This window comes from Euprymna scolopes, chromosome 46 (genome assembly GCF_053919585.1).
Source record: "Euprymna scolopes isolate OS-2025 chromosome 46, ASM5391958v1, whole genome shotgun sequence".
In the NCBI taxonomy this organism is placed as follows: Eukaryota; Metazoa; Mollusca; class Cephalopoda; order Sepiida; family Sepiolidae; genus Euprymna; species Euprymna scolopes.
Window position 1 is genome coordinate 168,440,862 of NC_136527.1, and position 25,235 is coordinate 168,466,096.

A 25,235-nucleotide genomic window follows, 5' to 3' on the forward strand; every position below is an offset into this window, starting at 1 on the left:
ATATGATAGGAGTCTTCATGCTGTCGCACTATCTCAATATTTAAGGCAGACATAACACGACAAGACACAATTTTAATATGTATGAGAAATACTTACTTTTTTATTTCTATACACAAATATGTTAGCATATTTTACAAAAAGGATCAAGAGCAATTATTACGTAAACTATTAAAATTATTAAAGTGAACTACGTAGATAATCCTAACTAGTGTTGGCAGTGATGGGGGTGCCCCCATCGTTTACAGCGAAGCAGAAAATATGTGGTCATCCCATGGCTGTCCAGAGGAAAAGAGGTCGAGGGAATAGGAAGTGAAATGTGGTTCTCATTTACTTGTGAGTGCCTCCGTGTGTGACAAATTAAATCTCAGCCATAGCAGGGTGGAGGGGACTAGAACGACTAATGGTACGATCAAAAATAGTAACACAATAGACTTACTTCAAACTATCCTTTCTGGTATCTGTTGGCCCACTCTTTAAGATGCATGCAATGAAAGTTTATGATATATTTTTTGCCATTTTGGAGCAATTTTTGTAGCAGAGATTCTGACTTATTTGTAAGACAATCGTGTCCAAAATGTTTGGCCAATTATGTCTCCAATGTAAGTGCTCATACGTGTCACTAAATGTGAATTTTGCAGAACTAAAATAGTCATACACTTTAGATGACAATGGTTTTTACTCAGTGTATGTTCTCATGTTTCACTGACTTGCATATTTCAGAAGAATATCCAGACATCAGTCTCATATTTGTTACTAATGCTGATTTTTAGAACAAAAATATCCACACACTTCAAAAGAATGTGGATTTTCCCTTTTTGGATTTTACTTCAGTAAATTTTAAGAGACCAAGGTGCTCCCTCCTCGCGCTAACACTTGATTCTCTGCTGATTTAAACTTATATCCGAGGGCTCTTTTAAGAATAGATAATGTTCCCTTTATTGCTGCTATTTGTATTTCCTTACAGCTTGGTCGTCCAGGGATTGCTTCTAAGTATTTCTGAAGATTCATTTTTATTTCTTTCAGAGACCATGTCGTTTTAAGATCATTTTTACGGTCCTGTAGTGTGAGTTCTCATATGCATAAATAACATTGATTTTTTAAAGCAAGAATATGCACACACTTCCCAAGAATGTGGTTTTTCCCTTTTTTTCTTCCTTTGAAGATTGTAATGCCGGGTATGGGGCAGCCAAACCAGCTGCCAACATTGCCCCGCTTTTTTATTGAAACCAACCGAGAGCTCTTTTTAGTATCCTCGCTGTTCCCTTAAGTGCAATTGCTGAAAACTAATATCGCATTTAATTTTCCTTACAGCTTGGTCTTCCAAGAGACCAAGGTGCTCCCTCCTTGAGCTAACACTTGATTCTCTGCTGATTTAAACTTATATCCGAGGGCTCTTTTAAGAATAGATAATGTTCCCTTTATTGCTGCTATTTGTATTTCCTTACAGCTTGGTCGTCCAGGGATTGCTTCTAAGTATTTCTGAAGATTCATTTTTATTAAGCCAGTTCCTCCTATCACAAACGGTATAATGTTTATTTCTTTAAAAGACTCTGTTGTTTTTAGATCATTTAAGGTCCTGTAGTGTGACCTCTCATATGCATAATTAACATTGATTTTTTAAAGCAAGAATATGCACACACTTCACAAGAATGTTGTTTTTCCCTTATCACTCTATTTTTTCATTTTTCTTATCATTTTGTTTAAGCCAGGGATGGGGCATCCTACCAGATGCCAAACATACACCTGCTATTTTAGACACTCCAACCGAGAGATCTTTTTAAGATTCTAACCGTCCCTTTAGATGCAATTGTTTGAATCTCCTTTGCACTTGGTTTACCTGGTATATTTGTAATTTTATATTATATTAAATTATATTTGTATTTTTCCCCAGTGTGAGTTCTCATATGTCTCACTAAATGTGATTTTCTAGAAAAAGCATATCCACACACTTCACAGGAATGTGGGTTTTCCCCAGTGTGAATCCTCATATGTGTAACTAAAGCTGTGGGGTAGCCATAGTGAGAAGATCTTATTTGGGCAGCGAATACTATGTGGTTTTGAATATTTGATCAGAGTTTACTTCTATTTAAAAAGTATCCTCATGTCAGATTGTTCTGACAAACTCCTGTACAGAGAGACCTTAGACACTCGAAGATAGTGGCTAGTAGGCATTCAAGTTCTCTCCCAGTTTTTTCCCAGTGTGAGTTCTAATATGTCTCACGAAATTTGATTTATCACAACAAGAATATCCACATACATCACAAAAATGTGGATTTTCCCCGGTGTGAGTTCTCATATGTATAACTAAGTTTGATTTTCGAGAGCAAGAATATCCACATACATCACAGGAATGTGGCTTTTCCCCAGTGTGCGTTCTCATATGTATCACTAATTTTGACTTTTTAGGATAAGAATATCCACATACTTTACACGAATGTGGCTTTTCCCCAGTGTGTGTTCTCATATGTACCACTAACGATGATTTCACAGAAAAAGAATATCCACACACTTCACAAGAATGTGGTTTTTCGCCAGTGTGAGTTCTCATATGTGTCACTAAATTTGATTTTTCAGAACAAGAATAACCACAAAGTTCACAAGAATGTGTTTTTTCGCCAGTGTGAGTTCTCATATGTTTCACTAAATTTGATTTTTCAGAACAAGAATACCCACACACTTCACAAGAATGTGGTTTTTCCCCAGTGTGAGTTCTCATATGCTTCACTAAATTTGATTTTTCAGAACAAGAATACCCACAAAATTCACAAGAATGTGGTTTTTCGCCAGTGTGAGTTCTCATATGTTTCACTAAATATGATTTTCTAGAACAAGCATAGCCACACACTTCACAAGAATGTGGTTTTTCCCCAGTGTGAGTTCTCATATGTGTCACTAAATTTGATTTTCTAGAGAAGGCATATCCACACACTTCACAAGAATGTGGTTTTTCCCCAGTGTGAGTCCTCATATGCGTCACTAAATCTGATTTTTTAGAGCAAGAATATCCACACACTTCACAAGAATGTGGCTTTTCTCTTTTGTTTTCTCCAGTGTGAATTCTCATATGTCTCACTAATGCTGATTTTACAGAACAAGAATATCCACACATTTCACAAGAATCTGTTTTTTCGCCAGTGTGAGTTCTCAGATTTTTCACTAAAGAATATTTTTGAGACAAGAATACCCACACACTTCACAAGAATGTGGTTTTTCGCCAGTGTGAGTTCTCATATGTATCACTAAATCTGATTTTCTAGAACAAGAATATCCACACACTTCACAAGAATGAGGTTTCTCCCCAGTGTGAGTTCTCATATGTATCACTAAATTTGATTTCTAGAACAAAAATATCCACACACTTCACAAGAATGTGGCCTTTTCTCACTGTGTACTTGCATGTTTTACTAAACTTTATCCCGGTTCAATATTATGTATTCTGTTATGAATATTACAGAATTTCACTTTAGCATTATCCTGAAAATATTCTCCTTCACAAGAATACAATATTTTTTTTACCTGTGGAAAAACTATTTAATGGAATCGAATATTGTAGTCTTGTCTTTCCAAAAGCGCATACTTTTCTGTGATTTGTTATTATCTTGTTTATAACTTTTCATTCATTTGAACATTAAGCACATGTACCGCATATGTTAATGTTATCTTCAAGGTGTCTGTGATTTTCTACACTATTTCCAATAATTATTTTGAATAGTAGTATTCGCATACATATATGTGTTGTCTTTTATATCAATAATTTTCTATAGTAAAACATACTGATCCATGAAAATGTAATAATATATAATGATATATATACATATTCGCATACATATGTGTTGTCGTTCATATCAATAATTTTCTATAACAATCATCAAACAGGAACATCTGTAAATAAAAGAAATAAATGAATTTCAATATTTTAGTATCATCGTTTATATATTGTTTTTTTATCAGATCTTGTTTACTCAAATCTTAATATGATACACAGAAGAAAATAATCGCATGTTTTATAATTTGACACAGAAAGAGTCGATACAGGTGTTTTTTAACATATACTTTACAAACAGTTACACCGAGAATTTTATGATATTCATCATAGTGAAAACATAGGAAACACACACACACACACACACACACACACATATATATATATATATATATATATAGACAGAGATAAATGCCTTCATTGAAACAATGAAGCAGTCTGGAAAATGAAAAAAATTCCAGTCAGAACGTCACCAAGGGTAAAGAGGTCAATACGTTTCCTGGGAGAAAAAGGAGTAACAGAGCACATTCAACATATCAGGTATGATTTTCTTGATACAAAGACCCTAATGACTGGCCCATCTTTACGTCTCCCTGAGACAACTTTAAGACATTTAATATAACACGTCTGTCGGTCATACACCTCAGTGACCGGCTGATAGTGGTATAAGAGTAGCATATCGGTTGCAGCTTTTTACAATCATTTTTTATAAACAAAACGTTTGTTACGTTGTTGGAAGATTAGAGTCCACATGTTGTTAACTATTCTGTACTTTCATCTAAGAAATTAATAAACAAAGGATGCGGTTGTTACGTTGTTGAGAATTAGAGTCTTCATGTTTACTTTTCTGTACTTTCATCTAACAAATTAATACACAATTTAAAATTCAAAGTGAAAAATCGTTGGATTTTTTATTGTCATTATACAACAAATGTATTTAAAAAAATTTAGGTTGAATGTTAAATGCACATTTAAAATTCAAAATGAAAATTTGTTGGATATTTTTATTGTCATCATACAACAAACGTATTTAAAAAAACTATTCGGTTGAATGCACATTTAAAATTCAAAATGAAAATTTCTCGGATATTTTTATTGTCATCATACAACAAACGTATTTAAAAAATTAATCGGTTGAATGTTAAATGCACATTTAAAATTCAAAATTAAAATTTGTTGGATATTTTTATTGTCATCATACAACAAACGTATTTAAAAATTATTAGGTTGAATGTTAAACGCACATTTAAAATTCAAAATGAAAATTTGTTGAATATTTTTATTGTCATCATACAACAAACGTATTTAAAAAAATTATTCAGTTGAATGTTAAATGCAAATTTAAAAGTCAAAGTGAAAATTTGTTGGATTTTTTTGTTGTCATCATACAACAAACGTATTTAAAAAATTATTCGGTTGAATGTTAAACGCACATTTAAAATTCAAAATGAAAATTTGTTGGACTTTTTTGTTGTCATAATATAACAAACGTATTTTAAAAAAATATTCAGTTGAATGTTAAATACAAATTTAAAAGTCAAAGTGAAAATTTGTTGGATTTTTTTGTTGTCATCATACAACAAACGTATTTAAAAAATTATTCGGTTGAATGTTAAACGCACATTTAAAATTCAAAATGAAAATTCGTTGGACTTTTTTGTTGTCATAATATAACAAACGTATTTTTAAAAAAATATTTGGTTGAATGTTAAATACAAATTTAAAAGTCAAAGTGAAAATTTGTTATGCTGTGGATTTTGTATACGTATTCAAAAGTTGGACTTTGGAAAAAAAATTGATGCTATTGAGAAGTGAAATATGCATTCAAAGCTCGGACTTGTGATTATTTGTCGGACTTTAGAGAATTTTTTATTAGCACATGCAAGTCAAAATTTGGAAATTAAATATTCTATAGAACTTACAATGGCAATTCGAGTGTGTGATGCTGAAATTCGGTCATATTTTAAATTTGGTTGTATTTGAACAAAAAAGTCGTTGCTGATAAAAGAACTTTCTATGCAATTCAGTTGATTTGTATGGAAAAACTGGTCGTTTTTAAATAAGAAATTTAGAAAGAAATTTGATTGTATCTGCTGAAAAAAGTTTTAGCTCTGAAATGAAGTAATTAAAAATTTGTCATTTTAAAATGAAGAATTTTGGAAATGTTATTCAGTTTTCTCGTATTAAGGAGGAGTCGTCACGTATCTATCTGCGTCTAGCCAAGTAACGTGGGCTGGGAAGCACGAATAGCAGGGATATTTGTGTGGACTTGGATTCAGAAAAAGCAGGGATATCTGAATGGGCTGGGAAGCGTTACTAGCAGGGATATCTGAATGAGTTAGGAAGTGAGGCTAGCAGGGATTTCTGAGTTGGCTAGGAAGTGAGACTAGCTGGGGTATCTGAGTGAGCTAGGAAGTGGGACTAGCAGGGATATATGAGTGAGCTAGGAAGTGAGACTAGTAGCGATATCTGAGTTGGTTATGAAGCAAGATTAACAGGAATATCTGAGTGAGTGAGGAAGTGGGACTAGCAGGGATATTTTAATGGCTAGGAAGCGAAAGTAGCCTGGTTGTAGGTTTATGAGGTTAACTTTTAGGATCGAGGGGGGGGGTTAATGTGATTTGCATGAGAGAAGGCCAGCAGTCAAGATGGCGCCAGTTGAGTTCTGGAAAACAGAAATGAAAATGATGGAACTCACAATGTCATCCCAATGCTGATAAGAGTCCATTTTTTTTTATTAGAATTATGTGGTATTTTTCAACTGAGTGTGATAAGAAGTGAGACTAGCGGGAATATCTGAGTGGCTTAGTCAGCAAAACTAGCATGGATACCTGAGTGCGCTAGGGAAGCAAGTCTGATCATGTGACTTTTTATACCCAAATTATCCAATCAAATGAGTCGGACGTAATGGCTACCTCAAGCATAAAAAGAATCAACATTCCAACAAACATTTTCTTTGCTTAAGCTCTTCCAGACAGTCGCAAATAAATGTCGTGCATCACTTTTTCTGACAAATAAATTGTTAGGTGGAAGTAGAGAATAGTTTAAAACATGTGGGTTTTAATCCTACCTTTCTAAAATCCAAACAAAAATCGATACAAGGACTTCCCTCTCCCTTTTCCTGCCATAACACTTTGAAACTGCGAATGATTACATGTCTCTTTGACTGAAATTTGGGCAGGAAGTAGGTGCTTTATTTATGTTAAATTTATATAACAAAGTCTTAAATATTTATAATTTGTTTTTTTTTCTATTTTTCGTGATATTTTTTATGGCTTTTCAGACGCAATTGGAGGGGGATATTCAATTATAGAACTTGTATAGTTTTTTAATAGGTGCTTATGCAGTTTAATTAACCGTTTTAACATAAGTAACACGCCGACATTAACCGAGCAGAAGAACTGTTTAATATTTTACAAAAATTCTGTTTATATTTGGTGGGAGGTGGTGAAGGGGGGGAATGGCCGCCACAATATCCCCGCCCCTCCACCGCCTCCCACTAAATGTAAACAGAATTTTTGTAAAATATTTAAAAGTTCTGCTGCTCAAACCAGTTAATTAAACTGCATAAGCACTTGTTAAAAAATTATAAAAGTTCTATAATTGAATATCCCCCTCCAAAAAAGAACGAAAAACAAACCGGCAGTTTCCCCCCCCCCTAAAAAAAATAAAAAGGTGACTATGAAGCAAGTGCATTTCTTTACATCTTAGAAACTACTTGTTTCCTGGAATTTTAAAAGTTAGTGGTAATTTTAAAGGATTTTCCGAGGGTGGAAAGAAAGCCCCCCCCCTCCCGAAAAAAATTCGTGGCCACAAAGTGGGTGCTCATTTTAGTTAGATTAATATAGAAAAGTGATCCCCTACATTTTTAAAACTAACATTTCTTTATATATTGGAATCTGCCCGTTTGCCATCATTTTAAACATTAATTTCGTTTTCAGTGACCCCGAAAACCTATATGAGTGGTAATTTTAAATGAATTTTCGAGGGTGAAGTAATTCTTCATATTTACCGGAAGATTTTTTTTTATTTTTTAATCGGAGATTCGGTACTTGTACAGTTTAACCAAGACATTAAAAAAATGAAAATATCGAAAAATGTTTAAATTGTATGGATCCGTTATGGATCGAAGTTCTCAAAATAAATAAATAAATAAATAAATAAAAAACAAAAAAAAAAAAACCCAAAAAAATAAATAAAAAAACAAACAAAAAAAACAAATAAATAAAAAAACAAAAAAAATTTAAAAAAACAAACAAAAACAAACAAAAAAAAAAACAAATAAATAAAAATAAATAAAAAATTAACTTAATTTCATCAAGCAATGTTTTTATTATATATATATATATATATTATTTTTTTACAGGGGGAAAAACCAATTTGTTATGATACCGACTAAACGGTTCGATGTTTAGGAAGAACAGCTAGTAGTAAAAATGGAGGGGGGGATGTCAGTGCTTTAACTAGAGTTATCTCTCCGTGGCGTGTTCAATAAATTTCACAATGGCTGACTTCAACGCGCTCTCATAAAAACGTGTTTTTCCGCTGTAAAAAAAAAATAAAAATAAAACTACTCGATCAAATTAAGTGAAATTTTTTTTCGGAGATCTTCAGTCCAAAACGGATATGTACAATATAACCTTCTTTTCAATATTTTCATTTTTTTAATGTCTGATTAAACTGTACAAGTACCGGAGATTCATATATTTTCATTCAAGTTTGTTATAAAGCATGGCGGAATCTATATTTTTATTGGATTGCCAAAAAAAAAAAAACATTTTTAATTTTTAAGATTTTGTGTTAAAAATGTCCGAATTGTTTTCCAATAAAGTTTAGATTATATTTGTCAATTCTTAAAACGTCTGGGGTATTTCTATTGTAAATTTATATTTCGTATTAACAAAAATTCTGAGGTGCAAAAAATAAACAGCTTTTCTGTTTCAGATTATTTCTAAAAGTTATTCAAACGGATGTTTTAAATTCGTAAAAATAACTTACCTTTTATATTGGATTGCAATAAAAAATAAATTATTTTAATACTTAAAAGTAAGTTTTTAAATGATATTAAAAAAAAAGAAACTTACCTTTCATTCAGGGAATTAAATACGAGAAAAGTGTCGTTTTTTTTTCTATCGTGTTCAAAACAGAAACTTTGTTTGTTATGATTTCTTTAGTAAATTGAGACAATTTTTGTTTTGTGTGTCCAATTCATTAAGAAATAAAATATATGAAAATATAAAAGAATCAAAATTAAAAAATTAAAAACACGATTTAAACGTGAAATTATTTAAAGAGAAAATCAACTGCTAAAGAACAAAGAACTTAAGGTCATCGTAATAACACGGTGACATCAGTATTTCGTTCCTTGTGTAAAAATGTCCGAATTGTTTTCCTATAAAGTTTAGATTATATTTGTCAATTCTTAAACATTTTGAGGTATTTCTATTGTAAATTTATATTTCGTATTCAATTCATTAAAAAAAAATATGAAGCTTTAAAATCAGGTTTATTTTTTTAGATAAAATATTTCATTATTATTTGGATTAGTCGAATTAACGCCCCAAATGAGAACAGTATTCCGAATAATAATCCAAATAATGTTCATATTAAAAATTGTAAAACTAAATATTTCACATAAACAAATCCAATAAGAGGAAGGAATTGCACAAACAGTGAAGTCAGTCAAATGACAAAAATAGATTTGGTCCAAGAAATTAAACTATGACGTCATGATTACGTAATGTGATTTGCAACTTATTGTTATCAAACTTGATTCGGTTAAACTTACGATGACCTTCACTCATTATTCCAGACTTAAACCTGTTTATTAGTCTGTCTGTTTTACATAAAATCAGCATTAAACGAACAACGATGAAAGTGTCGTACCTGTTTCTAATTTGTTTGCTACTTTCAACCATGTTCTGCGTTATCATCATTGTAGCTAGTACAAGAGAGGTTTTATTTGTCATAGGTTGTGCACTCCTCCCATGCATTAACGCCTTATTTGATAGAGAAGTAGGTTAATGTTGTAAAATGATGCACCGCCTCCCGGATGTGAATATGGTAGAGAATAAAAAAGGGCACAAATCAATATTTTACAATTTACTGCTCGCCGTGTAACTTGTTTAACCGCTCTTTTATTTACCTTATATATTGTTTCAGGGGAAGGTAACTCTTCTGGGAGTTATGTCCCTTGAATTGCAAACATGGGTCATCGGATATACGAGAAGAGAGATCCTCCCTGAACTGAACACGATAAACACTACACATTGTCTCCCTGTAAATACGTTAATAAACTTTCCTTCTTTCATTTAAATGTTCAGTACATAGTCATCCCTTTATTTCATAAACACTGTTTCTTGATTATTCCTATATTATCGCAACCACAGGATATATAAGATGTTTTCTAAAGATTAAATTGAATAAAGTTTATTTTTCAAAAATCTTGGATCAAGTAAAGATTAGATACCCCGAAGCAGACAACAAAAATAAGCGAATAATTCAAGAGGCACCGTTTGTTCGACCTTGTTGTCAAAAGGTCAAATAGCGGACATATTCGAATGTTCACGAGCAAGATTTTTTAAAAAAATATTTACAAAACTTTTAAAGATTCAAAAGAAAAAATATATATATTCACAAACCATTTTCTTTAATATTAAATATTTACAAAACTTTTAAGGAAATACCATGGAGAAATACAACGCAAAGAGTGTGGGTGCTGGAATGTCTCCTTGCTTAACACCATTTTCTCCTGCGATAGGATCAGCCAACATTCCCCCAATGTTGATCACAGCCTTCATATCATCGTGGAAGAGCTTTAAGATGGTTACAAACTTGTCAGGACAGCCAAGCTTTTTCAGAATCTCCCACAAAGCATCCATATTGACTGTATCAAAGGCCTTAGTTAAATCGATGAACACCTGATACAGTCCGTTTTGCTGTTCTATACATTTCTCCTGTAGTTGCCTGGCTGTAAAAATCATATCCACTATCCCTCGACAAAATCTGAAACCATACTGCGATTCAGGCAAAACTTCGTCAGCAATGTGCTCCAGCATTCTGTCTAGCATGATCCTACAGAGCATCTTACCGAGTACTGACAGCGAAGAGATGCCCCGATAATTTTAACATTCATCTCTGCTACCCTTCCTCTTGTATAGCACTACCATCAATTCATCCCGCCAATCCTGCGGCATACACTCATCCTGCCAAGCAGTCTGCAACAAGTCCACTAAGCGTTGCATCATCTTGAATCCAGAACATTTAAAGACCTCCACATGCAAACGATTCAGGTTAGGCGACTTTCCATTTTTCAGCTTATGGACAGCTGCTTCAACCTCCTGGAGATAAGGAACCTCTGCCAAGATATCCTTGACCAGATTGCTAGGAATCGACCTAACAAACTCCTGATCAACATAAGTAGGTCTGTTCAGGTCATCGAAATGCTCCCTCCATCTATGAAGAATGTCGGTAGGGTCTCGAAGAAGATTCCCACCATCCCTCGAGCGCAGAGGAGTGATAGGTGATCTGGATGGTCCGTAAACCGCACACAGTAGGCTGTATAAGACCTAAGCGTTGTTCTTATCTGAGGCGAGCTGTATTTCCTCAGCCTCCACCATTCATCCTGCATGTTACGCAACCTCCTCGGCACCTCATACTTGGTTGTCTTAACTTGTCCCTCAATCGATCTTGCTCACCATCTGTCAAACCACCCCCGAGATAAGCGTGCAATACCCTGGCCTTTGAATCAAGCAGAGCCTGAATTTCAGTATTATTCTCATTGAACCAATCCTGATGTTTATGCTCAAAACAACCTAATACTTTCTCACATACCTCATAGACAGATTCCTTAAAAGCAGGCCAAGTGTTTTCAAAATCAATCTCTTCCTCCTTAACTAGTTTCTCCCTCACAATATTTTCCCATAGACTGGCAACAGTAAGTCTGTTTGGAATAGCCACACTAGCTCCCCTTTATTGGGCTTCACAACACACTTAATATTTGCACGCACCAACAGATGGTCGGTCCAGCACTCTGCAACCCGCATGACACGAACACTGCAGATATCCCTCATCTCACGGTTTCTGACTAACACATAGTCTATCAAGTGCCATTGTTTGGAACCAGGATGCAACCAGGTCGACTTGTATTTGTCCCTCTGCGGAAACACGGTGTTACCGATTTTAAAACACACCTCTGAACAAAACTGCAACAACATCAAACCATTGCTATTACACTAGCCCATTCCGTGTTTACCCAGCACATCCCAAGTTTCAAAATCTCTTTCCACCCTAGCATTAAAATCTCTAAGAATGAAGATCTTATCAGCAGAGGGAATGCGTTTAACTACACTGCACAAAGCAAGGTAGAAAGCAACCTTTTCATCTTCTGTTGCATCCATAGTGGGTGCATAGATACTAAAAAAATATGTATAACGACCATTTACCAGAGGTAACCTCATAGTCATGATCCGACCAGTCACACCACAGGGAAGTTCTCCCAGGCGAGAAAGAATTGATGCCTTTATAGCAAAAGACACGCCTGATTGCCCCTTACATCCATCCGCTCTACCACTCCAGAAAATGGTGTAGGCCCCAGCCAACTCAGAAAACTGACCCTCATTAGCCAACTTGGTCTCAGACAGAGCAACTATGTCCATATCATAACGTTGAAGTTTCTTAGATACAAGAGCAGATGTATGCTCTGCACGCATTATTGCTGATGGCAAGTCAAGCAGTGTCTGCACATTCCAACAGCCGATGGTCATATATATATATATATATATATATATATATATAGTAAAAAAATAATTATATATATATATATATATATATATACATATATACATATATATATATATATATATATAATTTAAAGGAGATTAGAATAATAGTCTAAAGAGCTAAGTGTATTTTAATGTAATAGTGAAATTACTAGTTTAATTAAAATACAGGAAATGCTCGTTGTAATTTAGATATATAATAAGCTCGATAGTTAAATGTCCTAGAGCTAATTCAATATTAAGTAATGTGATTTATAATTTAAAATTTTTTAAAATTTTTTAAATTTAAAAATCAAAATTTAATTAAATTAAAAATCAGTTTCCTAAGAAGGAACAACAACAAAGTCAATTATCTGTACGATAAAGTAGTCATTTAGATATTTGCTATAGCTTTTTATTTTATTGAATGATGAATTTTAAAAGGGCGACGCTCGTGCAGTAAATTTAAAAATATGAAGATATAAAAAGCACAACCAAACTAATAAATTCAAGACACGAGCTTCTATCATGTAATCATAAACGTTGGTTTAAATTTAATAAATATAAACCACCTTAAATCATTAAAAATTACTCATTAGTAAAAATAGCTTATATTTTTTTTTTTAATAAATTAAGTTAAACCAATTACCGCCCTTAGACTCGTAAATCAAATAATAAATAAAGCCATGACAATTATCTCCCCTTAAAAACTTGCAAAATAAATACTCTCTCTCTATAGATATTAACTGTAGCGTCTTTAAATCAAAATACGCTAACGGAAACAATTTACTGCACGAGCGTCGCCCTTTTAAAATTCATCATTCAATAAAATAAAAAGCTATAGCAAACATCTAAATGACTACTTTAAATACAGTTCCTGATTTCAAAAAAAGAAAAACCAAAAGGTAATTATATATCTATATATTTTTAAATCAAATTTATTATGTAAATTCAAAAAAATATATATTTTTTCTACTCATTTCTATCTCTAACCTATACCAATTTTCTTATTAATTTTCTTATAAATTTTAAATCCAAACCTTTTACTTCAATTTTTCAGATTCATCTGCCTTACTTTTAATGCTAGATTTATTTTTGGTGTCTTTTCAATTCAATAGAAATCCTCCTAAATTTGCTGATGAGGAGACCGTGCTTACCAAAAAAACTATGTATAATTGTTCTACGTGACTTCATGTATACCACAAATAAAAAGCACGGATTTCCGAAACGATCGTACAGATAATTGACTGTGTTGTTGTTCCTTCTTATGAAACTGATTTTTAATTTAATTAAATTTTGATTTTTAAATTTAAAAAATTTTTAAATTATAAATCACATTACTTAATATATATATATATATATATATATATATATATATATATATATATATATATATTCTGAATAAAGTTATCTAACAATCAGCTGGTATGGAAACCTGCGATTACAAGATTTACAAAATATTACTAGCCGTAATATTCTATATTATTATCCTATCTAAATAGAAATTGCTCGATATACAGGATAGAGCAAATAAAACAAATTATAGTGATTCAATGAAATTAAAAAAACAAAACTTTTTTATATCAAATAATTTTATACTTTAGAAATGTTGTCTCCTTATCCTATATATATATTATAGGATTTAGACGTCTACTATCTCTATCATCTAAAATTTCTAAAGTATTCTTTGTCTTACTTAGAATAATAAACATATTTGATATAAGAAAAACATTTTTTTTATTTCATTGAATCACTATAATTTGTTATATACATAAAACTACATTATTTATTTAAAACAAAACAAAACAAAGGGGTATGTTAATTCATTGGTGCAATAATTTGGTAGTAACATAAGAACGTGTGATAATGGCTTGTACCTGTTGACCTCTGTGGAAATGTGTACAAATGTTATAGTCCATATTTTACATGAGCAATATATATTATTACAGTCTTGAATTGTTCCTTATGTGTTAGCTCTGCATGTAAGAATCTTACAGGTAACAAGGTTTATACATAAAAAATGCAAGTCTTACCACACACGATGATGCGTGAAGCACACAAATATTTACGTGTGCAGTGTTTGATGCCAAGCAAGAGAGAGAAGAAAATGAAACGGAAGGCTATGCCAAAGGTCACAGGAAATGCACGCGTATCAATTAGTCAATGCATGTGTATACTACTGCACACAGCTTGCTCTGTGTCTGTGTGTTTGATCTACACAAAGCAAATTTGTGGCAGGTATAAACGGTTCGCTGTGAATTTACTGATGCCAATTTTAAATGAGGTTCATATGTTTATTTTATTCAGAGTTCATGAATGAATAAAGTAAAAGAAATGTAAATATTAATAAATTGATGAACACTAGTCAAAAACACACTACATATAATATAGTTTATCTACATTAGTTTTGCTACCCTTGCAAATATTTTTCATTAGTTGAAAAGGATAATGCACACTACATATAATTTAGTTTATCTACAATAGTTTTTAATACATTTGCAAAGATTCTGCATAATTTCAAATATTTTTTCATTAGTTGAAAAATCAAAACCACACTACATATAATATCGTTTATCTACAGCAGTTTTGCTACACTTGCAAAGATTCTGCATAATTTCAAATATTTTTTCATTAGTTGAAAAATCAAAACCACACTACATATAATATCGTTTATCTACAGCAGTTTTGCTACACTTGCAAAGATTCTGCATAATTTCAAATATGTTTTCATTAGTTGAAAAATCAAAACCACACTACATATAATATAGTTTATCTACAGCAGTTTTGCTACACTTGCAAAGATTCTGCATAATTTCGAATATTTTTTCATTAGTTGAAAATCAAAACCACACTACATATAATATAGTTTATCTACAGCAGTTTTGCTACACTTGCAAAGATTCTGCATAATTTCAAATATTTTTTCATTAGTTGAAAATCAAAACCACACTACATATAATATAGTTTATCTACAGCAGTTTTGCTACACTTGCAAAGATTCTGCATAATTTCAAATATTTTTTTATTAGTTGAAAAATCAAAACCACACTACATATAATATAGTTTATCTACAATAGTTTTTTAATACACTTGCAAAGATTCTGCCTAATTGCAAATATGTTTTCATTAGTTGAAAAATCAAAACCACACTACATATAATATAGTTTATCTACAGCAGTTTTGCTACACTTGCAAAGATTCTGCATAATTTCAAATATTTTTTACATTAGGACCCCTACCCCAGCAAGAATATTTCTTTCGTCATAGGCAGCTGGTATGGATTACAAGATTTACAAAATATTACTGGCCGTAAGTTAGTAGATAATGTGGATATAGCGATGTTACTTGCTTTTGCCAGGGGATTTGAAATTGCAGAATTTCATAATTTTGTCTTTTATTTATTTCCAAAGTAAAGAAGTTCTGCACCTGCTGTTATTTCTGAATGACTTTTTTCACACTTTACATCCACTATGATTTTTTATGTTGTTTTGGCCCTTCATACACTAGGCCCCAGAATCCATCTTCATCTTATTTGCTTGGCGGTGTTTGCATTGCGATGCTCGTTAAATTCCAGTCCACTAATTGGGGAGGGGGAGTAAACTAGCCATTGATTTATTTAGCTCTTATTTTCTTGTCTTTAGCTCTGATCTGTCCAGCTAATCCCTTAATTAAATTTATTTTCTAGAAGCACATGATCTTCAATGTTATACTTTCTCTTCATTCTATTCATTGTTCTTAGGATATATGGGGATCTGGTTTAGTTCACAGTATAGAAAATTATTTGAGAGGCTTTTTTTGAGAATATATATTCTTCTTTGAAGTTCGATCTTTCAATTTGGTGTTACGGTTTTGACTCTCTGCCTTCTCATTTCCCATTTTGGTCTTTTAGTGAGTTCTGGGGCTTGCTTACTTTGCATATATTATGTGCACGGACGTTAGCATGGTTTATGTCAGTTAAGGTGAAATGACGCGATGTTATTTACGCAAGTCCGACGTTGAATTCCTTCTCAGTCTATATATTCATTAATTTAGGTCGCTTTTCTATCTTAATTGTTTTAAATGTATTTTGCAAGCTTTTATTTTTCAATTTTTTGCAAGTGTGAGATCGTATATGTCATTAAATTGGATTGATTGGAAAAAGAGTATCCATACGCTTCAAAAGAATGTGACTTTTCCCCTTTTGTCTTATTTTATTTCAGTTTTCCCAGCGTGAGTTTTCATATGTTTCCCTAAATTTGATATTTGAGAAAAAGAATATGAACAAACATTACAAGAATATGGCTTTTCCCCAGTGTGTGTTCGCATATGTTTCCCTAAATTTGATCTATTTGAAAAAGAATATCCACACACTTGACAAGAATGTGGCTTTTCCCCAGTGTGAGTTCTCATATGTGTCGCTAAATTTGATTTTTGAGAACAAGAGTATCCACACACTTTACAAGAATGTGGTTTTTCCCCAGTGTGAGTTCTTATATGTGTCGCTAAATGTGCTTTTTGAGAAAAAGAACATGAACACTCTTTACAAGAATATGGTTTTTCTCCCGTATGAGTTCTCATATGTGTCACTAAAGTTAATTTAACGGAAAAAGAATCACCACACACTACACAAGAATATGGCTTTTCACCAGTGTGAGTTCTCATATGTCTCACAAAACTCGATTTATCAGAAGAAGTGTATCCACACACTTCACAAGAATGTGGTTTTTCCCCTGTGTGAGTTCTCATATGTGTCAGTAAATGTGATCTCATAGAAAAACAATCTCCACACACTTCACAAGAATGTGGCTTTTCCCCAGTGTGAGTTCTCATATGTCTCACTAAATTTGATTTATTGGAGAAAGAGTGCCCACACACATTACAAGTATATGGCTTTTCACCAGTGTGAGTTCGCATATGTGTCACTAAAGGTAACATGTTAGCAAAAGAATACCCACACACTTCACAGGAATATGGCTTTTTTCTTTTATCCCCAGTGTGAGTTCTCATATGTGTCACTAAACTTGATTTTTGAGAACAAGAATATGCACATACATTACAAGAATGTGGTTTTTCGCCAGTGTGAGTTCTCATATGTGTCAGTAAATGTGACTTTATAGAACAAGAATATCCACATACTTCACAAGAATGTGACTTTTTTCTGTTTTCCATTTTATGTTATTTCAGTGAAAGTTCTCAGAAATCAAGGGACCCACTGCCTGGGGTTAACACTTGAACTCTATATGAGATACAACGATATTCGAATGTAACATTAAAGTTCTTTATCTCTCAAACACTGAGTAATGAAATACACTTCACAAGAATGTGGCGAGTTCTCATATGCATCATTAAATTTAATTTATCAAAACTAGAATAACACACTTTAAAAAACTGTGGTTTTCCGCCTTTTTGTTTTATTTTACTTCTGTTGACATTCTCAGAAATCAAGTCCTGTGGGTTTACATTTGAACTGTATATGAGATATATAGATATTTTTATGTTCCATTAAAGTTCTTTATTTCTCAAACCCTGAGTTCGTCAAGTAATTGGGAACACAATCCTCCTTTCCACAATCAACCATTTTTATGTTTTCCTATATTGTTTTCATTTTAGTCTGGCCGTCTTACTTTATTCTGCAACAAGAATTTATCTAGTCTGGTGAAGTATCCAGCCACGTGGTTTTACTAGTAGGCATTCAAGTTCTATCTAGAAGGCATTCAAGTTCTGTCGAGTAGGTTTCAATTTTTATCAAGTAGGTTTCAATTTAGCTCCAGTAGTTTGAATATGTGTCACTAAATTTGATTTTTAAGTAAAATTCACAAGAATACGTTCTCATATGTCGATGTTGGCTTCCATATACAGCTATACGTTTCCATATAAAATGTTCTAAGAGAATGATTCATGAAACATTAAATAAATGCGTTCAAACACGAACATCTGTAAATAAAAATGAATAAAAGTCAACATTTTTGGTATTTACATACATGTGTTAGAATTTTGGTATATGTTGTCAGTATTATTTGATTGAACTCACAACCTCTTGATTAACGTAAAAACATGGGAGACTAGGAAGCTAACTGAATATTTTCTACAAATGGCAAAGAAGCAGTCGACACAAATGTTACGTAAATCATCTGAAGTACTTATTTATTATTTTATATTGGTGAAAAATGAAGAAACATCGATACACACGCACTTTACAAACTTTTAATTTACTATGTTCATTGATTTTAGCAAATAAGGTGTAAACCATTTATGAAATTTTCCAAAATTTGTCCTCTTTTTAAATTCCTAAATTATACATATATATATATATAATTTAATTTTCACCCCAAACGAAGCACATTGTCACTTTAATGTAAGGGGCTACTATCAAGGACAGAAGCTACAGGTGTACTCTATGGGGAGTTGGACAGCAAGATGTGGGTTCAGGTAACACTTGACCTTCTGCATGTCCGTATAGTTGTGGAACAGGAACCCCGAAGGGAATTCCAAAGTCTAGCGATTTTGGGGGAAGAAACTGCTGGAGTAGAAAGCTCTTTTACATCAAGGAATCTCAACAGTTAAGGGGTGGGATTTTGCTGCTTGTCGAGTTTATCGAGGGTATTTACATCGGGGGGTAAAAGTGCTTGCAGTTTGTTGGAGCATTCACTGTTAAAGTACTTGTAGAAAGGCAATGGGATGCTACATTTCGTCGATGAGACAGAGGCTGAAGCTTAGATAAGAGTTCAAGACCTATCAGGTTGGCGATTCTCTTTACAACCTTATCTAGGAGGAAGAGACTAGTAGCAGATGCACCAGTTCAAATATGACAACAATACTCCATACATGAGCGAATGATGGCCTTATAGAGGTACAGGATACTTTCGGGCATTAGTAGCTTTCTAGCACAGTAGAACGTTTCTTGTAGATATTGAAAGAAACACGTTTAGTCTTAGCAGCATTGAATGTGACTATCTATTTTTGTCCCCATTCCACTACGGATTGGAGGTCGTCCTCTAGTGTTTCTGGCATTTCTTTAGATATGTGTTCATTTGTTTTCCTGTCATGTCGGTTATCGATTGTGGTGTCATCAGTATATATACCCATCTTTTTTTTATTAATTTTGTCAGAGAGGTCATTTATGAATATCAAGAATAATAGAGGTCCAAGGATCATTTTTGATATGAGTACAATACAGTACAGGTATAATTGGATATAAATTATACGCTATGACGTGTTCAGTATGTATAATAAAGTAAATGGGCAGATTTCCAGCAGATGCGAATATATGGAAGTTGTACGTATTAAATATGTTTCCACTTCTAATGAAGATATCTTCAGTTTTCGTTTAAAAGTCAGGAAGTTGTATTTTGCATTAGAGTATCGATTCACTTTTTGTATTTATCATTGCAAAACAAAGGAAGAGACAGCTATTGCTATGATGTATATCTAAGTACACACTATAGCTAGTAAGTATCTATTTGGGTAAGAATAAACTAATGCATGCCTTAGATGTAGAAATTTATAGATATTTAGTAATAATTACTTCGATCAGCATTCGAAAATTAAGGGCTGAAAGCTAAGGACCCCCTCTCCACATAATGTATAAGTTTTAGTGGCAGTTTGCAGAGTAGAGTAGACTGTTAGTTTTTAGGAGACAATTAAACTTTCAGAATACAGTAGAATTAATAATTAGAATTTAGAGTCAAGTAAAGTTTAGTAAGAGAGAACATTTTTTTATTTATTTAACATGCAAATCAGAGAAAGGCAGTCGTCTTGGAGGTAAAGTATATATTGGATGTACATAGCAAGCAAGAGAGGGTGTTTGTCCCGTAATGAGAGAAACTATTAATACATGGCGCATCGGAATTCGTAGTTAAGGACAGTCAAAGCATTGTGTATCTATTCAGAAATAGTCCTAGTGACGTATCTAAGATCACGGTATATTTCAGGTACAAATATAATTAAAAGTAAGACAAACTATATTCCATGGTTTGTTTTAGATAGGAGGCCATATTTTCAATACACGTTAGCTTATAGTAAATGTAGATATTAAGTATATTACTTAAATAAAGTCCTATGGCGTAAACAAATTCGAGTTTTTTTTACATGGATGTCACCACTTATCAAGGCCCAGAGGCCATTCGAGGATAAGGGTTATTGCATGTACAGTAATCAATGGGATAATATCGTAGTAATCGTTAGTAATGGAGATTTGATAAAGTGTCTTACTTAAGGGGGCGGTTTATCAGGAATTTTTTATGTTGAACTTGAAGACATCCAAGTTGTAGTCAGGTGGGAAACAGGCAAACGGAAGAGAGTTCCACAGGCGTAGACTTCAAAGAACGAAGCTTTGTTCATGGAATGTACATTTTGATTTAGGCACAGATAAAGAGTGGGGAAAATTATTGACAGCGGTTTCAGCTAGACGGGTGTTAATTGTGAAAGATTAGCAAGGATGGACCATTGCAGCTCAGAGGAGCACTTTCCATGGAAGAAACAATGAAAAAGACAGGCTTGCAACGTTTCTTCTGTGGGGTAGAGGCTGCAGGGAAGAGAGTAGGGCATTCCCTACTAAGCTACAAAGTCTATTTTGTACTCTGTCAAAGCAGGATAGACTGTTTTTAGCAGCCCCTGCTCAGATGTGACAGCAGTACCCCATCTTTTAACGGATTTGGCTTGTATATAGAAAGAGAATTCCAAAAGCAGTAAGATATCTGGCAACAGATTTGATGTACGTGTAAAGGTCAATCCCAGAAGCTTATTAAAACATGGAGACTCCTCAAGATGAGCACCATCAATTTCAACTGATGCCAGATGGGGATCAGAGCTTTGATGATGTAAAGATAGAAGCTTGGTTTTAGATGCATTAAAAGTAACCAGCCACCTCTTACCCCATTGCACAACATGCTAAAGTTCAGAGAAAACTTTGTCATTTATGGCCTTTGATGTGCTGCCACCGATGGTCGTGTCATCAGCATAGATGTCAACGAATAATTTAAGTGTATGTTTTGGGAGATCATTGATGTAGATCAGGAAGAGAGTTGGTCCCAGGATGGACCTCCGAGGGACTCCAGCATAAATACTGTGGGCTTCTGATTTCTGCCCAGTACTCTTATGAACCTATCAGAGAGAAATGATTTAATAATTGAGAAAATATTTCCAGCTATACCGTAGCTGGAAATCTTGTGAAGTAGGCCTTTATGCCAAACCTTATCGAAGGTCTTTGATATGTTCAGGAAGCCTTTGTTGAGAGATTCACTAATCCTATGAGATATAACCATTGGCACATCTACTGTAGATCTAACGGAAAGGAAACAATATTGCATGTCACTAAGAAGGTTATTTCTGCTGAGTGGTTGCCTACTTCTTTATTTAATATGGATTCCAGCAACTCACGACACAATATTGGTTAGTACTGAGAGGGAGATGAGATGACAGAGGGCATACTGATGAGGTTTTTAAAGGTGTTGGAAAGCAAGTCTCCTTAAGACAAACGCTTAAACAGTTTTGTAAGAATGAGGGCAAGTTCTGGTTGAAGCTTTTACAATTATAGTGTTGTATATTGTAGTCAGCAGGAAAATGTTACTATGCGCGAACGCATTATATAAGAAAAAAACAAAGTAGAGTGGTCTGGGGGGGAGGTGTTACAATGAAAATATTATTTTTTATAAATCACCTTTTTTTCACTAAAACTGACAAAAATCTAAATGTGAGATTGAATAATAATTTTTTAAATCCTAAATTCATACCTTTTATTCACGTCTCTTATAAATCATGGCTGTTTTTTTTTTACTTATTCATTTGCAATAAAAATAAACGTAATTTACTATTTAAAATTATTTTTTAAAGATATTGAATGATAATTTGTAAATGTAAAAAAAAAAAAAAGAAACTTACCTTTCATCCCAGGAATTTAATGCGAATTAAAAAAAAATCAGGTTGATTTCGATTTTCTTTTGTGTTCAAAACAAACATTTACTTTGCTTTTAAATATTTCTTTTCTGTTTGTTTTTTTTTTTTGTGTTCAAAACAAACATTTACTTTGCTTTTAAATATTTCTTTTGCTGTTTTTTTTTTTTTTGTTGTTGTTCAAACAGAAAAATTGTTTTGTTTGTTATGATTTCTTTAGTAAATTGATACAGGTTTTGTTTGTATATTCAATTCATTAAGAAATAAAATATATGAAAATATAAAAGAATCAAAATTAAAAGATAAAAACACGATTTAAATGTGAAATTATTTAAAAAGAAAATCAACTGCTAAAGAACAATGAATTCAAGTTCATCGTAATAACACGGTGAAATTATTATTTCGTTCCTCGTGTAAAAATGTTCCTTCATTAAGTGTGTCGAGTTGTTTTCGTGTCACGTTTACAATATATTTGTAAATGTTTGGAATTCTTGAGTGAATTTCTCTTTTGTGTATCAAATTAGAGAATAACTAAAATATACGATTATATAAAAAAATTTTTTTTAAAGTCAGGTTTATTTTTTAAAACTGAACATTTCATTACTTTTATGATTATTCGAACAGTTGTAATCAAAGGGATATAACTCCCCAAACAATTCCCTGCGCCTTAAATTCTGTTATGGCTTTATCGCACCTCCTCACCCCTGCGAGCTGGGACATTTACAACATTTCAGACAGTAGTCTCAATAAGTCAAATTATTTTCATATTAATAACATACAAAACTGAATATTTCGCATAAACTGAATATTTGGTGAACCTGAACGAGCGTCCCGCCACGGCCACCGTGATATAGAAGGCCAGTTAACTGAAAAATAGCTGCAGGCAATGTAGCTAAGATTTGTAAAAATGTCACTGTTATTATTATATGACGTAATTAAAAAAAAAAATAAAATAAAACAACAGAGTTATAACATGTTAAAAAGAAAAGAAATAAGCCTAATTCGATTATTAATGAAACTGAACTTTATTCAATACAAAATAAAAATATTATCTATGTAAAATTATGTAATTTTAAAAGCAATATACAATCTAATACTGATAAAACTGAATTATGAATTTATGGTAAAAACAATTGAAGAAACATAAAACACAAACAATTTTTGGCCTTCAGGAAAAGATCACAATGTAGTATCTGTTCTGATGCTACAATTAACCTTTTCTGTTCTCGGCCGATAATGACTGAAACAATTTTTATTTTTGTTCATATCCAGAGTGCCCCTCATTAGGGAGCTGGACTTCCCCCACAAGATTATATGTTGAAATATTTAAATAACTATTACTTTTAATGCAGAAATTATATTTAAAGTTTTGGTTTTCTGTTCTTCTATGTCCATTTTTTCGCATGTTTTCCATCAAAATGTGTAGAGTATTTTCATCAGTTACATGGTTAGGAATCCTATACTCCGTTATAGTCGTCATTTTCATATCAGTACAGAATACATTAATACGAAAATGAAGTTCACATAACTAAAATAATCTAAAAATCAATCATACTATAATGTTAGCATTGGTTAAAAACTAAGAAAATATAGTAAACATCTACGATATTAAATCAGGGTGGTGGTGAATTTGGAAGAGGACATTATTATCAATATTTCACACACTAGGAGTGTGTCAATTTTGGAGGGGACATATTATTATTATTATTATTATTATTATTATTATTATTATTATTATTATTATTATCATCATTATTATTATCATTATTATTATTACTATTATTATTATTACTACCATTATTATTATTACTATTATTATTATTACTACCATTATTATTATTACTATTATTATTATTATTATTATTATTATTATTACTACCATTATTATTATTACTATTATTATTATTACTATTATTATGACTATTATTATTATTACTACCATTATTATTATTATTATTATTATTATTATTATTATCATCATCATCATTATTATTATTATTATTATTATTATTATTATCATCATCATTATTATTATTAATATTATTATTTTCATTTCATTAACTAGGAGTTGTCTCACAGGCCATGAGCAGTGATTGCTCATTTGCAGTAACCTGTGGTATTCGCTGGAGACCGAGTGGCAACAAGTCTCCCAGATTTCCAGTGTTCTCCACCTTTTGACCACCGGTGCAGATGATTGCACGCTATCACAACAGCCGTTTGCCATTGATTTCTCGTTGGCATCAACCATTGGTGTTTCCTGAGGTTTGGGTGACAAAACGCCCCCCAAATGTACAAAATTTGAACTGAACTCTTCGAGTGGAGATCTGGTTCGTACTCTCCCACTTTGGACTTTTCATCCTCCCTGACCCTTCACAACTCGTTGGTGCTGCACAAGCCGATGTCATCTAGAGTTTTTTTTGTAGGGGGGGGGGGCACTTCACGGAGAACGTGGACCTTGCGTATATGGCTACTCCCAGAGGTTTTCTTTCCCTTCGTATATATCTCATACATTTTTTTGTAATTGAGCGTGTATGTATTTTATTTTTTTCATTTTTTAGTTCTTTAAGTAAATTTGGTTCATACTTTCATTTCGTGTTTGTTTTTATTTTATTATTATATTATAATTTTTTATTTTTTGTTACATTTATTTTTTCATACACATTCAAATAATGCTTTTGGCCATTTTTTGCCACAGATAGTATCTTCCAAAAAGTTTTAGTGATTAAATAAACCAATGAAAACCTGTTTCTGGTGCGCTTTTTAGAAATTCTGATTTTGCTTATGAACATCTCTCTGGAAAGGGATGGGATTCATTTCCAAAAGATTTCCCTTAATCCCGACTT